This window comes from Dreissena polymorpha, chromosome 8, assembly GCF_020536995.1.
Source record: "Dreissena polymorpha isolate Duluth1 chromosome 8, UMN_Dpol_1.0, whole genome shotgun sequence".
Lineage (NCBI taxonomy): Eukaryota > Metazoa > Mollusca > Bivalvia > Myida > Dreissenidae > Dreissena > Dreissena polymorpha.
Window position 1 is genome coordinate 98,947,705 of NC_068362.1, and position 21,137 is coordinate 98,968,841.

At 33.0% G+C, this 21,137-nt stretch overlaps 1 protein-coding gene and 1 long non-coding RNA gene across 6 annotated transcripts in view; one reads left to right on the forward strand and one right to left on the reverse strand.

The window, feature by feature from the left end:
- Window positions 1-356: 356 nt before the first annotated feature.
- Window positions 357-15,789, reverse strand: LOC127841828 (uncharacterized). 3 transcript variants are annotated; one of them, XR_008031344.1, is made up of 2 exons: window positions 15,646-15,789; window positions 357-543 (listed from the first exon to the last, which is right to left on the reverse strand). It is a non-coding gene; the product is annotated as an uncharacterized LOC127841828 (long non-coding RNA). The 3 variants fall into 3 exon arrangements; XR_008031345.1 differs by lacking the exon at window positions 15,646-15,789 and adding an exon at window positions 15,115-15,222; XR_008031346.1 differs by lacking the exon at window positions 15,646-15,789 and adding an exon at window positions 14,122-14,264.
- A 1-nt stretch (window position 15,790) lies between these two features.
- LOC127841823 (uncharacterized) overlaps window positions 15,791-21,137 on the forward strand; it is a 35,964-nt gene continuing 30,617 nt past the window's right edge. For 2 of the 3 annotated variants that reach the window (XM_052370934.1, XM_052370936.1), the window contains exon 1: window positions 15,791-15,907. The gene's annotated coding sequence lies outside the window, so the exon portion shown is untranslated. Of the gene's footprint in view, window positions 15,947-21,137 lie in introns of all 3 variants that reach the window. The other variant, XM_052370935.1, reaches the window with a different exon arrangement.

Consider the following 21,137-nt stretch of genomic DNA (forward strand, 5'->3'; position numbering starts at 1 on the left):
TACATTTATTGATTAAGCGAGTTTGTGAAAACTCGAAAATCGGCGAAGTCGCATTATTCGATCTTAACTATGTGCTATGTACTATATTCTGCTCTTGTATTACATATGTTTCGTGTGTGTTGTTTAATAGTGAACACCTTAAAAACATTTTGTAATTGTTGTACCGTGGGATGTTGTCGCTTACATTACATGATTTTATAATTATTAAATATTGTTCCAAACGTTGTAGTTTTGTATAGTTGATATATTTAATGATTAAAAGAATTTAAAAAAAAAACGCATTTTTTCTATATTAACCATTAACTATGTAGCTTACCAAACGAATGTCGAGAATGGTCTGAAAACACAAAGAAAGATTGACGAAATATAAGTTTTTATCTAATGAAACATATTTATTTGTCATGCTTTTTCCTTCTCTCACGGAACTGTAGTCAGCTCCCTGGCTGTATGGGTCATCACTGTTTCAATAAACTTTCGCACATCACTGGAAGACGAAAACGCTTAGCACTCCGGTCCACATCCCATGTACGCACAGTGCAAACCCTAAAAGAAAGTGTGTAAAGTGTGATTAATAGTTCTATATTTACGCATTATGCATTCTAATGCTTGTACTTTGCAACCCATCCTTGATATTGATGTGACTAATATGGTACATTATAAGACATTTATTTATTAAAGAATTATTTTTATAAATCTTTATATATATTCATTATATTTATATTTATAAATCGATATGCTATATTTTAATTGTATTGTTGTTAAAATTATTGTTACCATGTTACTTGCACAATATTGAAATAAATCTATCTATCTAAGTACATCCAGTAATCACAAGTCAATAAATATATGGAAAGGGCGTATCAGCATGGCTACCTGACGAATCTCTGCCCCGATCTCTGGCGCGGAGAGCATAAAAACACTACTCAAATACATTAACACATACATAAAAAATAAGGCACACACAACTTGTTTAAAAACTGGCCGTTTTGCAGCGTATGAAACTTTGCATTTTTGAAATTCCGTGGTTTTAGAATAAGAATGGTATATTCTGACAAGTTCCTGACAATTCTTGAGATGTTTTACCAGTTTGTTTATGCAATAATACTGATACAAAATCATGTCAATGCACCAAGAGCTCCAGATACGGATTTAGTCTAAAGGGTATTTTACCCCCTGAAATTATTGTTAAAAGGTATTTCACTTCTTTGTTTCAGCCATAAAGGGTATTTCGGAATTTTGAGGTGTATTTTCCGTTTCCATAGAAAACTGACATAGTACATGGCGTGTTTAATCTAGAATTACTATTATTTGTTAATTAATAAATGCAAACAGAATAAATTATCAATGCAGATATGAACAGACTTTCTTCAAAATATTCAACTTGCATGTGTTGTATCTCTGTCTTGATTGGGTCTTTCTTGCATATAGTATTCATGTAGTACACCACGAACGCCATTTCGCAATTAAACTAAGTTATGGCACTGCTTAAATGAAAAATAAAGTCACACTATATGTGGTCTATGCCAGATAACAATAAACTTCTTCAACAATGAGATCGCTTAAAATTATTAAAAAAAATTCTAGAAGCATCATAAGATTTATCTCTAATGGTATATTGTAATATACAATTACTTCCTGCAGGAGCCGCTGTTCGATTGAAACGTCCCTTTTTCTAACCTAGAACACAATGGGCCGCCATTTTTATTTCACGGTTCTTTTGATTGACTTACGTTTGATTCAAAGGTTAACTTACACTTCATTGTGTCACACCGGTCTTTACTGACCTGTGTGAATGCGCGCTAAGCATTGTGGGAAACGGACTTTTTCCATCATGGCGTTGGTAAACATAATAAACACGAAGTGAAAAATGGTAATTAATTGTTATCAAAAACAGGCCCCATCAAACCGGGCCAGCTGTAATATATAGTTGGATGCAGTTTGTGCTTCAAAATGAGCCACTTTTCATGTCAGTCTATTGTTTGTAAGAATCACTTAACACGTAACTTAGACTAAACATGTTGCAAGACTGTATCTTCGAAATAGTAAATAAATCTAAATCATATTCATAAATAAATATTTATAATTAAATACCTGATGAAATTTGAGAACGTAAACGATTTAAAATAAACGCTGTGAACATTACAAGGAATCTTACATGTAGGCCTAATGTGTGAGAGGATTAGTCAGGGATAAAATAAAATGGAGTTCGAAGGATCTAACATTTTGAATAAGACGCCATGGTATCTTGGACATTTGGCACTTTCATATATTTATTTAGTAGATACTGAAGATGCTGAATGTGCTAATTGCAACATCAAAGACAAGCAGGTGAGATTTTTACAGCTTTATTTTTCTTGACATAATATTGTATATTTTCCATTTAATTTATATGCCAGTGTTTTTTTTTCACCATTTTGGGAATGGTTTCCGGTCATTTCCCCCCAAGAGGTTTCCTCCCCAAGACGTTTCCCCCCAAAGACGTTTCCTCCCCAGACGTTTCCCCCCCCCCCCCCCATTTTAGTTTTAGTGCAGATGTTCCCCCCCCAATAAATTTATAATTGTTCGGTTGAAGTATAATCTTTGTTTATTATCAAAATTATTATTTTGTTTATGAAGTCTTTAATTAACTTTTAATATCTATGAAGCAGCTTGTATGTTTATTTTGGTTTTAGAATTGTTTTTGGAGGGTTTAACTGTGTAATGATTGCATGTAAATCATTAGTAAGTGCATGTTGGTGTACTAGTGGATTACATGGAATATCCTCAAAATCTTAATGAGTATCTTATACATGTTGCTCAACACAAATGCAACCAAGAATAATGTGTAATCAAGACCCGTTTTGAATACACAATTAACACCTTATTTCAGTTTGAGTGAACCTGGGCAGGGTTATGCAAATGTAGTGTTTGTTGTTTTTTATCCAATTAAATATGGTCAATTGTTGAATTAAAAAATGGTAAAATCAAATTTAAATTAATTTCGAAACTGTTTTCCTTGTAACAGTTAACTATGATAAATAAATATTTACTTTGTAACTGTCAACATTTTTTTCATGAATTCATATGTTTATTATCAAATTATTGGACGTCACTGATATTTTATTTTTTACTAATAACTCATTTAGACTAATTAAAACAGAATTGAATTTTCCTTGCACATTATTTCATTATTAATTATATAATTTATTAGCAAATGTAATAAAAACTTATTGATATAAGAAACACAAAACACAATTACCCGTTTTTATTAAATGAATTTTTGGAGTTAAAGGAAAAATTTATAACTTTATGAATTAAAAAAAGGTTAATTCAAAGCAATTTATTAATAATAATTAAAACAGTGATAGACTATATAAAAATGTTTTTGTATGAAAATGTGCTAATCTCATCTTATGAATGACTATCCCCCTTCAAAGATGTCACCTAATCTCATCAATGCTAAGTAATGGGCCTGTATGTTGCACCATAAGTACCCCTTTATACAATAGCTGTTATCTTGTTATATACACTTGCTAATCCAATTAACGCTTGTATACTTTATATTAGTGAAAACATAATTTCCTATTATTTGCCTGGTTTTGAAAATATTTTCATCGTTGAGTTTCCTTTAATTTTTAAAGAATATTTTTGAGCGGTAACACCTGAGTACTACAAATCAATGTAAAATGTTCATACTAGCTGTATTGGGACATTATAATTTAAATGTTACATAACAATTTTATTTACTTGTCTCAAAATAAATATCCCAATATGATATTTATTTAGTCAAAATAATTTGTGTTTCAGTTAAAACTTGGATATAGTTATTATTCTTCATTAAAAATCACAACTATTCCACTTTAAATGACCATCAAAGAACATCAAAGCTGTGTTTTTACGCAATTTTTCAAGGATCTCAATAAATGAGAGGAAAAAATCAGGTACTTATAAAAACAATTCTAATTAGATCTATTTTATTGGTAAAATTTGTTTGAGGCTTCCCTAAAAACAACAATAATAAATCATTTCACTGATCTATTGATATATCTATTTGATAGGCAGAATGACAAACAGAACTATTGTGGTTTCTAGGGTCATAAATCTGGCCCCTAAGCCTTAATTGGTAATAATATGCATGCAGTGTTATGTCTCTGAAAGTGACAATGAAGCAAATCTGACCTTAGGCTATTTCATTTCACTCACACAAAAGGAAATAACTTGCTATTTATTTAATAGTTACTTCTAACTTGTCTCCTTTCTGTATTAAGAGGGTTTTTTTATTTTAAAGTTCAATTGGTCTTCAAATGAATAAGCAATCAAAGTTCTTGATTTTGCCAACAAATAATGTTTACCAATTGTGGGTCTACTCTACTTTCTTTTAATAATTATTTCTAATTATGTTTTTTTTTAATTTTTATATCAATGGAAAATAAAATATTTTTTCACTATTTTGTTTAAAAAGTACTTAAGGAAATCCAGGCAAGAATACATGAGTAAGGGTTGTGTCAAGAAGGTGCCATTTAAGGCCCTATTATCAGTTTTGGATGCCCTAACCTGTATAGGTGAGAAGACTGTGAGAAGACTGGGGACAGTGGGGCATGAGGAACAACTAATACACAGTAATTGACAGGTTCGTGTTGAATCAAGCACAGAATTTTCTGAGCATTCATGATTCAATAGAATTGAAAAAAAAATCAATCAACCAGAAAAATCCAGTTGACCAACTTTGACTTATTTGCATGAACAGGTATAAAATAGTGGGTATTAATAGCTTAAGTCATTATTGGCAACATGTCTGTTTAATTTATATAATCAATATTGTTAATTAAGCATGGAATATTAATCAAAATTGGGGGTAAAGTTCAATCGACCAGTATTGACCAGTAATGACAAATTTGGGAGTATTGACCGGGGCGGTTTTAACCGGTAAAAACCGCCGGTTAAAACCGGGAGCGGTCGATTGGTGCCAACCCTGGGTGTACTAAAGGAATACTAGAGGAATACATGGGATATTCTCAAAATCTTACACATGTTGTTTTTAATATAATTAAATAGGATCAATTGATGAATTAATTCAGTTTGTGTAAACTTGGGCTGGGTTGTGGAACTATAGTTATTTGTTGTTATACAATTAAATAGGGTACTATGTAACTGTCAAAAAACATATGCATTCACACGCATATAATCCAATTATTGGATGTCACTGATATTTTCAATTTTACTAGTAGCTAATTAAGACTAATTAAAACAGAATTGGACTTTCCTTGCAAAGAATTTCATTATTAATAATATAATACTATAATTAGCTAATGTAATCAAAACATATTGATATTTTAATAATTTAACTCAATGATATTAATAATATTTAAATTTTCCCCCCAAAACTAGGGCAGGAAGATAGGAAGGATTTTTTTGAAAATCAACAGTGTTGTCCGTGTAAAATATTTGTAAAGCTTCTTCTGAGTTTGAACTTCAGTTTTACATTTTATGACCTGCAACATATTATATGCTACTTTATTTCACTATGGTAAGTCATTAAAGTGTTATTAATTTTTTAACTATATAATGTGCTAAACTCGTATAATGAATTACTACCCCATTTAAAAATGACACCTAATCTAAATTCATTAATACAATAGTTATAATTGTTTTATTGTAACATACTATTCCACTAAAAATGACCAAAATCATAGAACATCAATGCTGTGCTTTTACTAAATTGTTCAATGATTTCAATTATTTAAAGAAAGAAATCTATCAGGCACTTATAAAAAATATACAATAAGGGTGTCAAAATTTAACAAACTGAACAAGTCAATTTTAACTTCTCTTGCAATGCAAATGGAGCCACTTGAAATATCAAATTGTTCCCAAACTAGTCGGCAATATAGCTATGACATTGTGTCTTTTCAAAACATGCATCAGACACACCTTCTGAAACTTTTTTAGCGGTTTTGAAAACGCTATTTCATTGCAAACTTTCGTCAATAAAGGATACATGTTGTTATACAACCGAAAGTGAAAGTCCTGTTTTAAAAAAATGAATAAAGAGCGAACTTGTTGAAAACTAACGAAAATTATAATTGATACTAACATAAGACCGTAAGAATGAACAAAATAATACTAAACTTTTAAATCATAACATGAATGTTTAATTATAAAGCAAATTCTTCATTCATCCGCGGACGTCTTTGTGTCGTAGTCATAAATGCCTCCAAATGGAGGTGCGTGATGCGTCTAAGTGTAGAGGTGACAATAACGTAGTGACGTCACCATCTATGTATAGAATGACTTACACTTAATCCCTTAACAGGATTATTTGTTTAACCGGTTACGCACTTTAATCGATCAAAAATGCGTACCGAGATTTGTATTGCGTAATGTTACGCACTGCGCCGATTTTTAAAGCGTTTTTTTTTATTTTTCAATGCGTAAATACGCAGAAACGCATTTTATCTTGAGCTCTGAATGCACCACTAAAATAAATTCGGTAATATAACGATCATGTACTAAATTTATTCCACTATCATTTTTTACATAATAGCGATCCCTGAAAGAGTTAAGAATGTTATACCAGACTTTTTTAAATCAAAATAGTTATAGTGATTGTCGATGCCTCACCGAACAATATTTCACACTGTGCCGACTACCCTGACTAAATGTTTCTTATTTGGAGTTGGTCGTCTTTCAAATACCAGAACTACATGTTCAAGATTATTCTTATATAAAACAAACGTACCATAATATTTAAGTCTCTCTTGATATGTCGAAAGAATGATTCCGTCAGTAGGCATCATCTACATGTATACTATATACAAATTTTTTATGATTGTAGAGATTACATGCATATCGCAAGCAGGCGTTTGACGATATCATAATAGTTTATTTTCATATTTTTTTATATATAATTACAAGTAATGATACTTAAACAAATCTTTCTTAACAACATTACAAATATAGCTTAACTTGAAATATTAACCTAGTATGGTCTGAAATAACTTTAAAAAATAGCATGTTTTCAACATTCTAAATGGACTTTTTACGACAGTTTTGATTAAAATACAAATTATTTTATGTATTTTTTTTCTATATATTTACTTTACCATTTCGATTAGTCTCAACAAAATATAATATCAAACAAAAGTTGTATATAAAAATAGTTTGCTTCCCGCGGGATTTGAACCGGGATTATTCGATGCAAACAAGCAGGCTTTTCCTATACGCAACAGCGGGATTAAATACAGTAAGGTCAATATTAGAAAAATATCTTGTTTTGATTATGACCAAATTATCGCAGTTTTACTCATATAGTCGGAGACCGGTTTGGGGAAATGTACGAAATAAGGCGATATTACACGAAGTTCATTAGAAGTATAATACTTTAGTTTGTTGAAAATTGAGAGAATGCAATGATTCCATGGTAGATTTTTATAACTAATATCTTTGTCAAAGACAAAAGAAATCAAATTATCCGACGAAAATGCATCAGGAAATATTAAATGCGAGTATGTATCCATTAGTTTTGCATCTTCGAGGTTTAAATTATTAATTGTATTGAAGATGAAAAGAATTTGTGTCTCCGAATGATAATAATTTTTATCAATAATCTCTTTGTCAAAGACAAAAGAAATCAAATTATCTTTGTTCTTTTGTTCTTTATTGAAACTGAAAACAGAAACAGGTTTATTTGCTAAAACGCATATTTCTACGTTTAAACATATTCAATGGCGCTGTACATAATCTATATAAATAAAAAATATATAAATGAAAAATAAAGTAATAAATGAAATAAAATAAATACATAATAAAATTCAACAAATTAAAATATAAGAATTATATAAAACTAAAATGTTCATATCACATCTTAAAGTAACATTACTATTCAAAATCAACGAAAATCTCGTACAATTGTTCGCAAAATAAACTTAACCAATTTAAAATCAGTGTTCCTTATGGCAATTGCCGAAATTTCAACGTCAGATGTAGTCTGGTAAAATAGATGTTTGTAGATACAAAATGCTCGTTTTTATTATTGTTTTGCATATCTATGCATACGACACTTGAACACTAAAATGGTGTTCGTGTGTCGTATGAATAGATATATTCGCGGGAATTAATTGTGGCCACGAATAAATAAAAACGAGAATTTCGTATTTACAAAAATCTATGTAATCATACCAAATCAGGCGTTGAAATTTAGGCTATTGCTATAAGAAACACTCATTGTTAAGGTGTTAACTTTATTTTACGAAATACTTCACGAAATTTTCGTTAATTTTGAGCGTTATAAAGACTTTAAAACCAATTAAGATATAAAATAATAATAAAAATACAGATAAATATTAATATTCTAGTAAACTGTCACAAATGTCACTATTTTTAAAGTTCATATACTTGCTTAAACAATGAGAAATAGTCTTTAAAAAAGTGCGTTTTCAGATTTCTTTTAAAACAGTCAATCGAGGAGATTTGTTTCAGACTCAATGGTAGATTATTCCACAGTTTGGGTCCAATTGTGCTAAAACTTCTGTCGCTAAATATTTTCCGTTTATTGAATGGCACGGTGTAACACTTGATGTAGGACTCTGAAGATCTGGTGGAACGTTGTTGAACTTTTGGTGTTAACATTTCAATCATATACGTTGGCGCATTTCCAGTATGACAATTAAACATGTGAGAATCTTAAAGTTAATTCTTGTTTTGATCGGCAGCCAATGTAAATCGTAGAGTGCCTGCTTCTAACTATCTCTTCTTCTACGATTCAAAACTAATTTAGCGCACATGTTTTGAATTCGTTGTAATTTTGCTAAATCACAGTCAGAAATCCCATACAAAACGACGTTACAATAGTTCATGTGCGAAATCACTTAGGAGAGAACGAGTGTTTCGGTTGCATCTTGTGTCAGGTATTTGCGAATACTTTTGCTCTTAAAAAAGCTCAACATTGCGTTTCTACACTTGATTTTTATGTGATCTTTAAAACTCAAAGTGTTATCCAAATATGCCCCTAAGTATCTGATGGTACTCTGTTTTTCGATTTTGTCACCACAAATGTCAATCTCCTGGATGGTTAACTTGTTCAGCTGTAGGGCACTTCCAAATTCTATATGTTCAGTCTTTGAAGAATTCATTTTGAGTTTGTTACCCTTCATCCAATCATAACACTCCGAAGCGAACTCCTCAAGTTCGTGAATGGTTTGAGCCTCAAGTTCTGGCTTGGGTAGAAAACGTTTGCTTGCTGTGTGATCGTCGGCAAAGCCGTATACAGAAATGGAAGGGGGGGGGGGGCAATGTCAAATATGGTTCAAGCGTATGTGAGGTAGAGCCAAGGCCCTAAACAGCTTCCCTGTGGGACACTACATGCTAGTTCACACACCAAAGACATCGTCTGGTTCACACTTACACGGCAGCTCCTTGGCCGAAGGTATGAGTCCAACCAATCTAATGCAACGCCACCGATCCCGTATTGACACTTAAGAACGTCCAAAAGAATGTCGTGGTCCACTGTGTCAAAAGCTGCACTGAGGTGTAATGCTATCAACGCAGTCACTTCCTGATGTTCCATAGCATCCAATAAATCATTTAAAAGTTTAAGGAGAGTCGATTCACACGAATGATTTCGTCTGTACGTCGATTGATTTTTTTGGCAGAAGGTCGTGTTCATTTACATGCTCATTCAATATAATGAACAAAGCTGCTTTTTTCAATCAATTTGGACAAGAACGGTAAGTTACTCACTGGCCTGTAGTTGGAAAATATTAAATCTTGGCCGGCTTTTTTCAACAGAGGTCTAACAATAGCTTGTTTCCACTGCTTTGGGAAAACTCCCCGTGTCAATGAAAGATAAAGTAGTCTAGTAATGATAGGGAGATGGTATTCCAAAAATGATTTCAACAATTTTGTCGGTAAAACATCAATTGCACAGGACTTCGTTGCATTTTATTTATGAGTTTTCTAACTTTATTTTCAGATAGTTCTCTAAATTTTTCAAACTCGGGCATACCATTGGAATATTAATTTGTACGACAATGGTTTGAAAGATGTTTCTTGTTTATAAGCATTACATATATCCAAAATCAAGTACGTAGTGTGCAACTATAAAATCCATGTGTGTACACCCTTAACTATATTTACACGAGAGCATCATATAATAGCGTAATTTCGTTTTTAGGTACATGAATTCTAACTTCTAAATATTTTTAAACCAAAATTGGGTTAAGAGACATTAAATAAATTAATTGCTATTGTTTCACAGAAATCAAACCCTGGGTGAGAATGGGAAGTAAATATAAATATAACTTGAAGAACTAAGAGTGTTTCGCACGTTTAATAGGAATTGATCGACATGACTTTACCTTGGCTAAACTTGTATGACTTCCACCTCTATCGATGCAAATCGGAACTGCTCGGATATGATCAAGCAACATATATACAAGCTTATAAAACAACATAAATGCGAAGGTCTTGTAAGTAACATGTTATTTTTTAGATTTGTGTTGCTTAAATAAATCTTCAAAAGTATTTTACTTTGTGAAGAAACAATTATTCTTTATGATAGTTATTATATTACCAAGTGACGATCGTCATTTAATTGTCAAATTTATTTTAATTTGAAGTGTTAGCATCTCTGACAGATATACCTTTCGGATCTTAGATTTTATTATTTTACTTTATGTAAGCAATCCACGTACTGTCACAAAATATAACCACACGAGAGAAGCCCATATTACTCCTTTACTACTTCTACTGATACTACTACTACTACTAAACCAACACCACCACTACTACTACTACTACTACTACTACTACTACTACTACTACTACTACAACAAACAACAACTACTACTACTACAACTACTTCTTCTACTACTACTTCTACTACTACTACAACTACTACTACTACTACTATACTACTACTACTAACTACTACTACTACTATTACTACTACTACTACAAACAAAAACAACAAAAAACATCCACAACTACTACTACTACTAATTCTTACTACTACTACTACTACTACTACGACTACTACTACTACTACTACTACTAATACTACTACAACTACTACTACTACTACTACTACTACTTCTATCTACTACTACTACTCTACTACTACTACTACTTCTACTACTACTACTACTACTTTCTTCTACTACTACTACTACTACTACTACTACTTCTACTACTACTACTACTACTACTACTACTTACTACTACTACTACTTACTACTACTGCTACTACTACTACTTCTACTACTACTATTTACTACTTGCTACTACTACTACTACTACTACTACTGTACTACTATTACTACTACTTCTACTACTACTACTACCACTACTACTCCTACTACTACTCCTCCTACTACTACTACTACTACTTCTACTACTACTACTACTACTACTACTACTACTACTTCTACTACTACTTCTACTTCTACTACTACTACTACTACTACTACTATTACTACTACTACTTACTACTACTACTTCAACTACTACTACTACTACTACTACTACTACTACTACTACTACTACTACTATTACTACTAACTACTACTACTACTTCTACTATACTACTACTACTACTACTTACTAACTACTACTACTACTACTACTACTGACTACTACTACTACTACTACTAGCTAGCTACTACTACTACTACTACTACTACTACTATACTACTACTACTTACTACTATTACTACTACTACTACTACTACTACTACTACAACTACTACTTCTACTACTACTTCTACTACTACTACCACTACTACTACTACTACTACTACTACTACTACTACTACTACTACTACTACTACTACTACTACTACTACTACTACTAAGTACTTCTACTACTACTACAACAACTCTATTACGTCTTCTACTGCTACAACTACAACTACCACTACCACTACTACGCAATCAACGGGATGATTATTGATTTGTACACCAATTTTTGGGTAAAAGGCCCTCTTTCATTGCGCCATACGCAGTCATGCATTAATATGCACGTCTTGGGGACATCGAGATAACACGCGATTGCAAAAGCAGATAAGACTTGATACTTATGGATCTAGATAAAAGGGCACGTGGCGCTAATTGGCTTTGAAAGGGGCAGTGTGGCGCTCCAAAAAAGGGGCATGGCGGGTCGCCACGCTGATAAGGCCTGGTTAAAACACTTGATATAACAATCCAACTGATATTCCCAATAATAGTTATCAGGCACTGATCCAGGCCCGAGCTTTCTTACCAAACGCATTGCCTCGCCGAAAGACGAGCACCATACAGATATAAAACATATTGACAGTATAAATGGTTCGAAAGCTTTAATGCAATTTTTGTCTTTTATTCATTCGTTTTAAATTAGCCTTTCTAAAACGGCCTCCACGATAATCCGGAATAAGCTAGCGTGATCAATTAGTTTGAGTCCGTTGTTGTTTTTGTTCTTTTGCCAATATGATGCTCTTGCAACGGACATAGTCATAACATACCCGTATGCCGCTTGCTAACAGAGTCTTTGTCCTAAAACACATGTGAGATTAACCCGATTATGCTTAGTGGAATCTCCCATCCTTCTAAATTGGATCAATTTATTTCCAAAATTAGGAGAGCGTTCAATATGATTGTGACGTCATTGAGCAAATCTGATGCACGCTAGTCATAAACATCTGGAAAGTCTAATTTCAGTTTAGAGCTGCCATTTAAAATGTATAAATCCAAGTTTTAAGCTGTGATTAAACGTTTCAACAAGTTGAAAACACCCTATGTGCCCTTTGTAAGAGAATCGCCGTGCGAAATGCCTTTTTTTAAGTCATGCGCCATGCTCCTCTGCCCTTCTAGATTAAATACTATATATCGATTATTGGTTTTTAGAAATGACGTTTAACTTGAATTAATATTATATCGCCTTGGTATGCATGTGAGTAAAAATTAGCCTGTAGAATTGACCGTCAGGGTATGATACAGCAAAATACCAAGAGTGGCAGGACATGCATGCATACACATATACGGTCTTAGATGTCCGGCTGGCGTCCTAAAACATCGGCACTGTGCACATTATCTAGGTGGGATAAGCTCATCACAGGACGCTTTAACCCATTTATGCATATAGTGGACTCTCCCGTCCTTCTAAATTGGATCAATTTATTTACAAAATTAGGGATGTCTAGTATATGTATTTCTATATTTAGAATATTTCTTACAGAAATTCCTTTAAGCAAACAGCGCAGACCCTGATGTGACGACGCATCATGCGGCGTCTCATCTTGGTCTTCGCTGTTTTCCACGGCCTGTTTTTTCTAGACGCTAGGCATAAATGGGTTAATTGCAATTCTTACGGCTTTGAGGTGAGTGGTCACCTTATCTGACCGTTGAATTTCGTTCGGTTTTTCAACTTGTTTAGCACCCTTCAGCATCCACATCACCCTATCACAATTTCATGTAAATCACCTATACAAAATGTAGCAAGGCTTGCGTCGACAATATCGAACTTGTATACATTTTGGTAGGGAATATATTGTGTTCCTGCAATTTCGCCCGTTTAAAAAGTGTACTTAGTTACCGTCTTTACAATGCGTCTCATTTATAAAACCAAACATTTATGAACAAACATGTTAATTTATAGATATTTGACTGGACTATGCGTGTTATAGCCTCCTTTCCTTATATTTAGCAACTTAACATCTAAATTGACAATTTATCAAGAATTGATTCATGTTTAACACCAGTGAGAAGTTCAACTTAAAATATACCGTCTTTGTTTACGACGAAAGATATGTACGGTGATATACATATCAGATATTGTCAAAGTAACTTACATATTCTAGCAAGGCGCCATAGCATGTGTGATTTTTGTACATCTTTCCAGCAATCTGTTCAGTGATCAATTTAATAAGATAACACTGTAATTAAGTTTAGATTTTGATATCATTTAGTGCGCATTTCCTGAAAAGACCTACGATGCTGTCCGGTAATCTTGCGCAGTTAGGGGTCAATTGGTTTAAAAACGTGTTCTTTTATAAATAAACAACATAATATCCACATTAATTATGAAAATAAGAAGTTAATGTGCTTATTAACACAAAATACATTAAGTGAAGAACTGTCCGATTTGATTTCAAAACAAACATGACTAACCTCATGTTCAAACTATCACAGTATCCGGTAATCTTGCGCACTTGGTGTAATGACCTCATGTAGGCGTTGTGTACACACCGGTTTTACTGACCTGTGTACTAACGCGAAAGGAATTGTGGGTAGCACTTCTTTTACGATTGAAAAGTGAAAGCGAAAGAAGGTCAGGTAATCGTTCTTCTGATCATCGCGATCAGTCTTAAAAGAGATTCAAAATCACATTTAAACATAATTAAATAACATTTCCTTCAACTACATTACGTTTTAAACACACAATAAAAAACGATTTTTCTTTAATTATGAACATTTTCATTTCTACGCATAACTACTTTGGCGGAAGCATAATTCCCCAAACAAGGGGAATGTGATGCGTCTTAGTATAGAGGTGACAATAACGTAGTTTCGTCACCATCTATGTATAGAATGCTCCTTTAGGCAAAATTGTAGACATATGATGTTCAATTAGTGACAAAAAACATTCCAGTAAATTATTTTTAAAAATCAGCTTGTAAAACCATTCAAATTTAATGTGGTTACTAGTGCTTTTTTCACTACAAATCAACAAATCTAGTAAAAGTGTACAAATTAGTACAATAAATAAAAAAGTACCGGTATGCATGAACTAAATGTCTATGCATAACAGGTTTAATTTTACCCAGATCATGCTTCCATAATTTACAGAAAATATCAAAACTAGGCCATTGCGCATGCGAAGATCATACCGAATGTGGTTTGACAGAATGGCGGGAAATGACAATGTCGTCTGATGCGATATGTTTTCAATGGCCAAAAATACCATAACTGTTCGGATATTGTGCAATGGAATGCTAAATTACATGTTTGATTTATGAATTCTTAATTTAAAGTATGACAACGCTAAAGATGATTCATTTCGAATGTATCGTAAGAAGGTCAATGTTTACGATACATGTATAGGGATGACGCAACCGGTTTTAAACGGTAATGAACGGTTTTTATTTTGCATGGAATACGTACCTTTTAAATCCATTGATTCTTAAAAATGTGAAATTCCATCTTTCATCACTTAAGAAAACCATAAGTTGTCTGCGAAATTCACAACTGCGAAGTGCGCAAGATTACCGGACGCGCAAGATTACCGGACTTATTTTCCACTAGCAATATGCTTACAAAGAACTGGCGACCCCAAAGAATTGTTGTGTATATGCGTTTTAGGTTTCAGTGTCTAAGCTCAAATGTGCGCATTCATACTGTTTTAAACGGAAGATTAACACACAAAAAATAATAATTTACATTTACACAACATATATTTGGTGCAAATTTTAATAAATAAAAAAAACACGATCATTTCTCAGAAAAAAAGCTTTTAACCAATAACACATAATTTATTTTGGGTTACAATTGTTTAAATGCCTTAAATTAACCCCGGTGTTATGCGAATAATCGCATGAATTAAACATATCCGGGTTACACATCAGTCTTAATGCATGAAATTACATGTTTTTGAAAGATGGTCCAGTTCTCACAAGGCACAGTCACAATTCTTACCTTTTTTCAGAGATTTTACAGAGCCATAACAATAACTTTGTCTTAAGACGTCTGCATGTACCCAAGAAAAACTGACAAACAAAGCTTTTAGGTTTCTGATGTTGTTTTCGTGCCATGGTCATTCCTAATCGAAATACGTACCAGGGGTGATGTGTAACCTAATTATACCGCACTCTGGATCAGCAAACGATTTATTGAATGTTTAATTTGATTCTACCTATGACAACATCTGGCGGTAAATTGGCAGACGTCAACTTCAAATGTAAACAACATTTACAAATAGTTATCAATCGATATATATGTATGTATACAAAACGTGGTTGGGTCAGTTTTACTTAAATGAGTTAATCACTAGCCGTGTTCTTATACTGCTGTGTCCGTGAAAAGAATGACAATAGACACTGCCTGTGATTCTCTTTATATAAACCACAGGTGGAAGTAACGTACCCAGGATAGTGTTTTTCATATATATATTTTTAGGAGCCCAATATATTCAAATAAATATATAAAATCATGTTTAATGAGAAAAAAATTGACAAAGAGCCATGAAAAAAAATCCCCACTCTCTGATATTGAAATCATAACAAGGTCATTAACTAGAATTTATCATAGACCTGTCTTCGCGGGCCGCAAAAATGTCAAAAGTAGCTTTAATCAAAAGCATCCATTGATCCTCCTATGGGCTATTGGACAACCTTTCAAAAAAAGTTCACTTTAAAAAAATCTGTCCAGCCGTTAACTCACAGTCGGTCGAAAACCGAGCAATATTTCGAGTCCGTTTGTCAACCCGAATAAATCTTCTACAGACTTTCAAACAATATTTTTGAGTTTTTGGCCCCTTAATCGATAGCTTGCGTCCTATTCCTTTAAAACAACGAGGCGTGTCAAATAATGCATGCTTATGCAACCACTTACCCCTCAAAACTTATTCCAATACAATCAGAATGATAAGTATTTTTCATTTATTTACATTTATTAAAACATCGTTGTTGTTGTTGATTGGATATTTATGTGCCTGGCTCTGTCAGTGTAATTCACTGCTAAGCCGGGTTCAAGAGTGATGGTTACTTTCGTTTTCAAGTAAATCAAATTTAGACTTAAAACAGTTGTTGCAAAGAAAATATAAACTTTTGGAATTAGTTTTTATGGGTAAGTGGTTGCATATGCATGCATTATTTGACACGCTTCGTTATTTCAAAGGAATAGGACGCGAGCTATCGATTAAGGGGCAAAAACTCAAAAATATTGTTTGAAAGTCTGTAGAAGATTTATTCGGGTTGACAAACGGACTCGAAATATTGCTCGGTTTTCGACCGACTGTGAGTTAACGGCTGGACAGATTTTTTTAAAGTGAACTTTTTTTGAAAGGTTGTCCAATAGCCCATAGGAGGATCAATGGATGCTTTTGATTAAAGCTACTTTTGACATTTTTGCAGCCCGCGAAGACAGGTCTATGATAAATTCTAGTTAATGACCTTGTTATGATTCCAATATCAGAGGATGAGGATTTTTTTTTCATGGCTCTTTGTCAATTTTTTTCTCATTAAACATGATTTTATATATTTATTTCAATATATTGGGCTCCTAAAAATATATATATGAAAAATACTATCCTGGGTACGTTACTTCCACCTGTGATATAAACCTATTGTGTATGGTTTGACTTTTCAACAACGAATATTGACAAAAAGTACACAGTTTGAAAAAGTAACCCTCGTATTATATATACACAAGGTATGAAACATACTATATGTCTATTGCTGAAAGATTGTGGAACACTGGACATGACTTTTTTCACGGAAAACACATATGTTCCCATGCAGTTGCCAACAAAATGCAACTGGATTCGTTAAAAGACAGTAAAAGCAACGTGATTACACAACTAACCAATCTCCTGCTCAGCTTATAACTTTAATATTCAATTAAATTTGACTTTCTCGCTATATGTCATTCGGTGTTTCATCTACACATGTACACCATTTTAATTTTATAACGCGTCATATGCTTGGTTGTTCTCATTGTGTTGGCCAATGATAAGGCGTTTTAAAACCGAACATACGATCGACAAAATATGACAGCAAAACACAGACATTTATGATACTGCTGCCTGTGGCGAAAATACATGACATTTGAGAAAATAAACCTGAAAAATGTAAGTTTCCCGACGAACAAGAAAGAAAATTAGAATATAAGTAAACATCTGAGCTATATGTTTCTTTTAAAAACTTTGTGTAACTGTGATTTTACAGCATAATCTGAATTCTGATGAATTTTCATAATGTGTGGCTAGATTGCACTTTACCGGTATGCAGTTGTTAACCACTATTGACAAAGCGGGGGTTGGGGGGCAGTAGCCCCCGATACTAAGGAAATATATAAAATAAAAAGGATTATAAGGTGTTGCTGGTTAGGGTACGCTTTTTCGTTCTTTTTTTACGTACCGGTAAAGTGCAATTGCCCCTGCAGACTTTCCGAAACTCCGTCGGACCTACGGACATGTCAGACACAAACAGTTAAGGGCCGATCAAAATTCTATATCGTTGGCCAAAATGTCCGACACAAATATTTTCGTTTTTTTTCCCAAGAAATTAAAAGTAGTTATAGAACATCGGCGGAATACGCTCTTTGTCGATTTTGTGAAATACGAGATTTTGTGAAATGCCAATGTATTCGTTGGTCAATTAACCCACTGTTGATTGGTCCAAAGTCTTCATGTCAAAAATCAGAAATAATCTGTCCGTGTTCAGTGAAGAATGCTCTAGAAATACATTTGGTTCCCTGCATATTGTTGACGGGTAAATAAATGCATGCTTCAAGCCGTCATTCGATCTACTTTTAGTTTAAACAAAAGCAAAAGTTAAACAAAGCAACAACTTGCAGTTATTAACAATATCGAGGAACACGCACAGAGTTTAACGGGGATTGATAACCAGGTGATTATTGTTTTCATTTTTCTTCCTTCGAATTAAGTAAATAAATAAGTAAATATACATAATGTGGAAGTTTTTGAATGTCTCAAAGCCTGCAAATCCAAAACAGGTTGCAGATGACAACTTGCAAACGCCTGTGAGCTAGCCCCCCCCCCCCCCCAAGAAGCCCCAGCCTGGAAACTCGCAGAATGATGAAGAAGACTGGGAGCAAGACGACAGTGAAGATGACATTAAGCTTTTAAATAGAAGTACGATACAGATAGTGATTTTATGAGTGACTTTAATAATGAGGAAGTGGATGTTAACAAACTTTGTTACTTTACTTTCTTGCTCAAAGTAATATGATAAAAAAATTAAATGATGATGAAATATTTAAGTGTTTCTAATTATTTACATTTTTCTCAGTTTTGTTTGAAATTTCACGTATATGTTCTTTGGTCTGACAGAATAATCTAAGGTCTGACAGAAAATTCTGACCAGTCAGACCAAATGTCTGACTGAAGGCTGTTGAGTTTCAGGAAGTCTGCCCTAATGTGTCAATTGACAGGAAATGTTATGCCCACTGAGACGGTAGTCTCTATTTTGGATACAAAATAAATTGATACAACAGATCCAACCTAACCCTAACCCTTTATGGCAAACCTTAGTTGTATCCAATATTACAAAAATAAACGGATCCATTCTATAGACTATTTAGTCATATCTATAAGACGTACAAAGAATTTAGAGATACTTTTTATATGCGCTAAATTCTTTGGAACATCTTATCGGCGAAGGACCAATTACGTGGTGGAAACCAGAAAGTTTGAATTTTCATCAATTTGCGTAAAATTGCAAAATAACATTACCAACACATTCAGTTTTAGTTCAGATGTGCATCTTTACCTCAAATATCGTCGAATTGAAGTTAGAAAGGCAATAATTCTTGAGTTAAATGTCTGCTTAAATCACAACACAATTACTAACCTAATGCCATGTTTTGAAACAGATTTAAATATCAACCAATAAGAAAAATGCGGTTTGTTGACACCACAGTGTAACATGTACGCGTCATTTGTCTTTAAATGTCATATAAGTAATTCATCAGCGAGTGAATTCGGCATGAATATGCGCACGTTTGCTATAGTTTTTTACTTGGAACATGTGACAAATAGTTCTAAAAATATATGTTATTCCATAAAACTGAAATGATAATAAATTTTAGTGATTCAACGTACAAAAATTACCAGTCCAACGTGTGTCTGAGATAGATATTACTGAAACACGGACACTGACAAAATTGTTTCAGTAAATAATATACACATGTATATTCAATATATAAAAAATATAAATGCAAGCATATGTTCAAACATATAACGTGCAGTATCTAGTCACTCTTCACAGTTTTATCAACTTTTAACTTCTGTCTTGTTTTTACCTCTTTCTGTGTTGTTATATCTACTTATATTCTACGTTAGATAGGACGGTATACCCCTTCCCAAATAAGTGTGTAAAACTCGAGTTTAACACGGGTTTTATCCGTGTTTAACCAAGCGGTATTGGCAGTTGGTTTTTAGTGGGTTTTGGTATGTTGGTTTTTGTGAGCTTTGGTAAGTTGGATTTTTCTGTGTTTAAAGTGGGTATTTTTACCAACTTGGTTAAAACTGAGTTAAACACAGAAAAAACTCACTTGTAACACATATGTGGGTTTTGGTAAGTTGGTTTTTTGTGAGTTTTGGTATGTTGGTTTTTTGTGAGTTTCGGTATGTTGGTTTTTTGTGAGTTTTGGTTAGTTGGTTTTTTCCGTGTTTAAAGTGGGTATTTTTACCAACTTGGTTAAAACTGAGTTAAACACAGAAAAAACTCACTTGTTACACATATGTGGGTTTTGGTAAGTTGGTTTTTTGTGAGTTTTGGTATGTTGGTTTTTTGTGAGTTTCGGTATGTTGGTTTTTTGTGAGTTTTGGTAAGTTGGTTTTTTCTGTGTTTAAAGTGGGTATTTTTAACAACTTGGTTAAAACTGAGTTAAACACAAAAAAAACTCACTTGTTACACATGTGGGTTTTGGTAAGTTGGTTTTTTGTGAGTTTTGGTAAGTTGGTTTTTTGTGAGTTTCGGTATGTTGGTTTTTTGTGTGTTACAAAGAATCACAAAAACCAACATACCAAAACTCACAAAACACCAACATACCAAAACCCACAAAAATTCAACATACCAAAACTCATAAAAAACCAACATACCAAAACTCACAAAACACCAACATACCAAAACTCACAAAAAAACAACTTAAACACACTTCTGTCTACAAAAGTGTGTTTAAGTTGGTTTTTGTGAGTCTTTTGTTCGCTTAAGGGATCATAAAATTTTGCTTGTCTGACCTGTAACCTTTGTAAAAAAATATATTTACACCTTTATGGTAAAAAGGGTATTTGAGATAAAATCACAACAGATCATTACAAGCCCCATGTGATTAAAAAGAAGACACACACAATTTGCAAAAAAATATGTTTATATTAAAAAAACAAATAATGTGAACATTTTTACAGTGCATTTTTAACAAAACCAGGAAAACATCTATCCAAG